The sequence below is a fragment of the Ranitomeya variabilis genome, chromosome 5, assembly GCF_051348905.1.
Source record: "Ranitomeya variabilis isolate aRanVar5 chromosome 5, aRanVar5.hap1, whole genome shotgun sequence".
In the NCBI taxonomy this organism is placed as follows: domain Eukaryota; kingdom Metazoa; phylum Chordata; class Amphibia; order Anura; family Dendrobatidae; genus Ranitomeya; species Ranitomeya variabilis.
This window is the reverse complement of record NC_135236.1, coordinates 37,402,007-37,408,706: the sequence shown is the minus strand read 5'-3', so window position 1 is coordinate 37,408,706 and position 6,700 is coordinate 37,402,007. Positions and strand designations below refer to the sequence as shown.

The 6,700-nt window shown below is 41.4% G+C and overlaps 1 non-coding gene across 1 annotated transcript; it reads left to right on the top strand.

Annotated features, from left to right (window-relative positions):
* The first annotated feature begins 4,734 nt into the window (after window positions 1–4,734).
* Window positions 4,735–4,806, top strand: TRNAD-GUC (transfer RNA aspartic acid (anticodon GUC)). Its single transcript has one exon. It is a non-coding gene; the product is annotated as a tRNA-Asp (tRNA).
* Window positions 4,807–6,700: the final 1,894 nt, after the last annotated feature.

Here is a 6,700-nt window from a genome sequence, read left to right as displayed (position 1 = left end):
ACTACAAATGATGAAGTGGGGGAAGGAGGGAGACTACAAAAGATGAAGTGAGGGGAACTGCAAATGGTGAAGTGGGGAGAGGACTGCAAATGGTTAAGTAGGGGATAGGGTGACTGCAAATGATGAAGTGGTGCAGAGGAGGACTGCAAATTATGAAGTGGAAGGGGACTGCAGATGAAGTGAGGGGGAGGTGGATTGCAAATGATAAACTGTGGGATACTGCAAAGAAAAAATGAATTGAAGATGGGGAGCGCAAATTAAAAATTGAGGGTTGGGGTGGGGAGAGCAAATAAGGACTGGGGGGCAGCAAATGATGAATTTTGAGGGTGGGGGAGTAAATGATGTAGAGATTGGCGGTAGAGAACAGTAAATGATGAATTGAGGGTGAGGGACAACCAATGATGATGAATTGAGGGTGGGGAGAGTAAATGTACTGACTGTGGGGGGAGAGCAATTGATAATCAATTGAGGGTGGGGATAGGAGAAAGACATGACAATGAATTGGGGCGAAGCAGGCGTGTAAATATAATGAATAGGGGTACATAGTGAGGGCATTGAGGATGCAGTGACTGGCATTAAATTAGGGAAAAGGGTACAAGTGCTTATGGATTTATATATTAGATGGGGAAAGTGGCTATAGTTGGGGGCACAGTGGTGGATTACAATTTATATTTGGAATGGTGGGATGCAAAATATATTAATGGTGGGTGCACATCTGTGTTCAGCTGTATAGTGTAGAAGAAAAGGAAAGAGGGAAACTTGCTCTGGAAGTGGGGCTCTAGGTAACCTTATGCAGATAGTTTTGGCTGGAAGTGATGTGGTTTGGTCTGTATGTAAAAGAAACTAGAGACATCACTGGTGAGTCAGTGTATTATTTAATCACTGTGCGGTGGTAATATGTGGTCTGGCCATGGTGTGATATTTGTTCTTTGTATGTGGCATTAATGGTCAATTTAAAAAATGTATAACTCATTCCCTTCAGAAAAATAAATAAAATATCTAAAAAAGTATTGGATACAGGGCCCGGGCAAAAGAGTCCTTGCTGTGGTGGCAGGCTAAAAAAAATATTTTGGCAAAAACAAAAGTTGCTGGCTGTGATCTGGTGTTTGATGGGAACCATTAATGTGTGATTAGTGAGGACGTGATGCAGAAGTGGAGCTTTTCCAAGAGTGGGCAGTGGGACTAAAGTCCACTTTAAGGGAGGATATTAGAGAAGGGAATGAGGATGTCGAGTCCATATGGGTCAAAATACATGGGAAAAATAGTAACACAATTCTCATTGGGGTCTGTTACAAACTCCCAAATATAACAGAAATCATGGAAAGTCTACTAGTAAGCCAGATAGATGAAGCTGCATCCACTGTGCTCTGAAAGCTTGCACACATATTTTCTGGTTAGCCAATAATGGTATCACTGAGAATACTTTTGTCATCATTGGCAGAAAAGTATTCACATCCATCCACTATGATGTAACATCTGGCAGCTGCAGATTGGACGTCCAATCCGCAGCAAATACTGAACATGGAAACATAAATTTAAAGAAAAACAGCACAAGGCCCTCTTTTAGCAGATCCTCGTTAGTATAGTGGTAAGTATCCCCATCTGTCATGTGGGAGACCGGGGTTCGATTCCCCGATGGGAAGGCTAAAACTTTTATTACTGTGTAATTGCAACCCACATTATATCATTAAAAGAACATATCCGGGTGAAGTGTCACCTGATGTGCTGTTGATAAATGAAACAAATATTTTCCTTGAACACTTTATTTTAGCATGTTTACAAGGTCAAATGTTTTCAAGATATACGTTTAATGAATTTATTAGCTGCGCATCAAGTGATACTTCAATGGAATATGTTCTCTCTCTACTTCCTTCAGCAGTTGATACATGCGATTATTACGTTATTATTTATTGTTATAGCGCCATTTATTCCATGGCGCTTTACATGTGAGGGGTATACATAATAAAAAGTACAATAATCTTAAACAATACAAGTCATAACTGCTACAGGAGAGAGGACCCTGCCCGCGAAGGCTCACAAGGCGAAGGCGAGGATAGAGCTGGTCATGCAGCGGTTTGGTCGATCAGTGGTTACTGCAGGTTGTAGGCTTGACGGAAGAGGTGGGTTTTCAGGCTCTTTTTGAAGGTTTCGATGGTAGGCGAGAGTCTGATGTGTTGTGGTAGAGGGTTCTAGAGTAGGGGTGATACGCTTCAAGAGGTAGTCACCGGGAATGGTCTCCAACAATCTTGAAGGAGTTCCCAGAGATGCTTACCACTTGGCCCTTTTGCCTTCAATCTGCTGTCCAGCTCACCCCAAACCATCTCAATTGGGTTCAGGTCCGGTGATTGTGGAGACCAGGACATCTGGCGTAGCACCCCATCACTCTCCTTCTTGGTCAAATAGCCCTTACACAGCCTGGAGGTGTGTTTGGGGTCATTGTCCTGTTGAAAAATAAATGATGGTCTAACTAAACGTAAACCAGATGGAATAGCATGCCGCTGCAAGATGCTGTGGCAGCCATGCTGGTTCAGCATACCTTCAATTTTGAATAAATCCCCAACAGTGTCACCAGCAAAGCCTCCCTACACCTTCTCCTCCATGCTTCACGGTGGGAATGTGGCATGTAGAGTCCATCCGTTCACCTTTTCAGCGTCGCACAAAGACACGGTGGTTGGAACCAAAGATCTCAAATTTGGACTCATCAGACCAAAGCAGATTTCCACTGGTCTAATGTCCATTCCTTGTGTTCTTTAGCCCAAACAAGTCTCTTCTGCTTTTTGCCTGTCTTTAGCAGTGGTTTCCTAGCAGCTATTTTACCATGAAGGCCTGCTGCACAAAGTCTCCTCTTAACAGTTGCTGTAGAGATGTGTCTGCTGCTAGAACTGTGTGGCATTGACCTGGTCTCTAATCTGAGCTGCTGTCAACGTGCGATTTCTGAGGCTGGTGACTCAGATAAACATCCTCAGAAGCAAAGGTGACTTGGTCTTCCTTTCCTGGGGCTGTCCTCATGTGAGCCAGTTTCTTTGTAGTGCTTGATGGTTTTTGCCACTGCACTTGGGGACACTTTCAAAGTTTTCCCAATTTTTCAGACTGACTGACCTTCATTTCTTAAAGTAATGATGGCCACTTGTTTTTCTTTACTTAGAATTTGTATTATGGCAAGAAGAAAGCAGCTAACAGTCTATTCAGTAGGACTATCAGCTGTGTATCCACCAGACTTCTGCTCAACAACTGATGATCCCAACCCCATTAATAAGGCAAGAAATCCCACTAATTAAACCTGACAGGGCACAACTGTGAAGTGAAACCCATTCCCGGTGACTACCTCTTGAAGCTCATCAAGAGAATGCCAAGAGTGTGCAAAGAAGTCATCAAAGCAAAAGGTGGCTACTTTGAAGAGCCTAGAATATAAGACATTTCAGTTGTTTCACACTTTTTTGTTAAGTATATAATTCCACATGTGTTAATTCATAGTTTTGATGCCTTCAGTGTGAATGTACAATTGTCATAGTCATGAAAATACAGAAAAATCTTTAAATGAGGTGTCCAAACTTTTGCTCTGTACTGTATATGCACACAAAGCGGTCCTCTGCCTCATGAATTATTATTAGAGCAACATTTATTCCATTGCGCTTTACATGTCAAAAGGGGGATACATAACAAAAAACAGTACAATTGTGAACAAAATGAGTCACTAACTGGTACAGGAAAGAACAATGGCCACAGTCTACAGGGGATGGGCGAGGACACAGGTGAGGGCAGAGCTGATTGTACAGCGGTATGGTAGAACAAAGGTTACTGCATCTTGTAGGAAAAGTTTTCAGGTTCCTTCTGGTTTCCACGGTAGGCAAGTAATGGGGTATAGAGTTCCAAAGCAGGGGGTGGATGTACGGGCCAAATCTTGTATGCGGTTGTAAGAGGGAAATGGAGATATTGTGAGGATTGGTGGTTATTGCAGGCAAGTACTAGGAGACTAATTCACACATTTATGGAGACACGTTATGGATGCCAAGGTTAGTTTTGAATTGGAATCTCTGGGCAAGTAAAAAAGAGAGGTCAAGGAATATCAAGACAGGTGGATTAGTTGGGCAATGGAGTTTAAGATACATTGGAGGTGTTAGAGAGAAGGCTAAAACGCAGGAAGCTACAGAATGGAGACAGGAGATGAGGGCACGGAGTAATTTTTTCATTGCAGATTCTTAGTTAAGGAATATGTGGATTGAGATATTTTCCAGCTAGCGTCGGCAGGAGTCAAGGGTTACCCAAAGGCAGTGAGCTTGCCAGACTGGGGAGTGGGCAGCCATTGACTTTGATGAATAGGTCTGTTGGGGAGTTGAGATGGTGGAAAGATGATGGTTATATCCATGTTAAATTATAAAAATCTAGCTGAGAAGAGGAAACAGTGGATGGACATTGTGAGATTCTGGTTTGTAAAGAGGTGATATCGGGTCCAGGGGTGTAGATCTGTGTCATTAGCATAGAGCGGATACTGAATTAAACATTGATTTTGTTAGTATAGTGGTATCTCCCGCCTGTCACGCGGGAGATCGGGGTTCAATTCCCCGACGGGGAGACTAAAAATTTTATTATACTTTATCATTGCAAGATCACTTTAAACAAGATTATAAAATATTACACAAACATTTTATATAATGAACTGTAACCAATATTTTACTCAAACAGCGCCTTACAGATACTCTTTCAGAAAAGAACACAAATACCTGTCAGAGCAAATCCTCGTTAGTATAGTGGTAAGTATCCCCGCCTGTCACGCGGGAGACCGGGGTTCGATTCCCCGACGGGGAGGCACATTTTTTTTATTACTTAAAAGTGTAATGAAGACGCCATATGTACACCATATATAACCATAAATTCTAAGGGCATGTGTATACAAGTCTTTTAAAAGCCAGAGAACCTGAAAACTTCTTTTAAGCAGATTGCCAGTTGCTTTTTTCCCTAGACTGCCTTATTTTTTTTAATTCTATAAAACATTTAACAGTTCCCAAGTAGAAGCCACCAGAAAACTGATTAGATCACTTCTTCTAGCCGCTTTACCACTATCGAAGCTTGAAGTTTTTTAAAGCTATTTTTTAAGCGGGCTCCATGCAAAATCTGCCTGATAGACACTGTGTGCATATACCCTCACTTAATTTTGACAATTTTTTCCTTATTAACTGAAGTACTTTAAAATGCAGTATACACTAATGGGGTTAGATCCCGAGACTATACTAGTCGATCAAATGACAGGACATAGCTAAGGTGTTTGGAATTCAGAGGAAAGTCTATGGGTATGTACACGGCTGTGCCTCAAGCCCCACGTTCCACACTACAACATGTCAAAAGATGATCAAACTGTTGGTTACACCTTAAAAATGGTCATGTCTACATAAAATACTACTACAGAATCTTTCTGTAGTCGTTATCGGTCACTATATTGACATTATTTTGCAATCAGTAAACGGCATTACACATCACTATATATAGAGGTGTACATGTAAAAAACACTTTTTAAAAGAAATTAAAATGATCCTAAACCTGAATTTTTTTCTGTGTACTTGCTACAACCTCTTAAGAGATCTGCAGCACAGAAATAAAAATAATACATCTGTTCCCACGATGTTGGTTTTATGTCCTCCAGCGATCATGTGACATTTTTGTCACGTGATCACTACTACCAGTCAGCGTCTGTTTGGCTACATCCTTTTAAAGTGACATAACCACTGGTAACAGGAACAGAGCTGGTCTAAGTAGATTCTAGGGGCTGGAGTAGCACTTCTAGCATACCAACCACTAGCATTTTTTACGAATTTGACAGGTGGATGAACCAAAGCCCCTTCATAGCCTCTGCCATCTGAGTGGAGCTGATTTAAACTTGCATGAAAATGCCAAAAGTCGTAACATTTTACACAACTCCCTCATCATACAAAATATTTTGCAACTTTTCAAAGTTTTTACATCAGTTTTCTAGCTTTGATGTATCAGCCCTTTTGTCACGGGGTCCTTCTCCGGTACCACACAATAAACAGAGCCAGCGAAGAGTGAACAATCCCAAGACCGTTATTTAGGCAAAAATATGAAAGGTCCATTTACGATCCACCACACAAAGCATAAAATACTCCAGAACACAAATGCAGTTCAGTAACAGGATAAAAGTCCAATAATCCAGCAGAGGATCACATAGTCCATACTCTTCTTTCTCTTGGAGATGCTGTAAACCTATCATCATTCCACACAGGACTGATCTGTCTCACCTCCCTGATATTTACAAGACCCTCTCCTCATTCACAGGTCAGGAGGGGGAAGGTCGCAGGGGCTCATTTTTTCAACAAGCTAGGTCAATATGTCATTAGCAAATTAGCAAACAATACTGTGGGGGCTCATATCAGATGGCAGCAACAGCAATTCATCAATTAGCAAATAACTCCTTCTACAAGACAACACCATGAAAATAAGTAAAATAGAAATATACACAAATATGATACCCGCATAGCATATCAAACCATCACACCTTTAAAGGGAACCGGTCAGGTCCCCCGTGTCCCCAGAAACTTTAGCAGTTGTGTCTACATAGCTGAATACCCTTTATAACATTACACACAAACAGATCTTTAGAAAAAGTATTTGTAAAGTCAGTTTATGACATGTAAAAGAAGCCTTTGAGTAGTCAATGGCGCGTTAAGTGTCCACAGCCTAGTCAGTC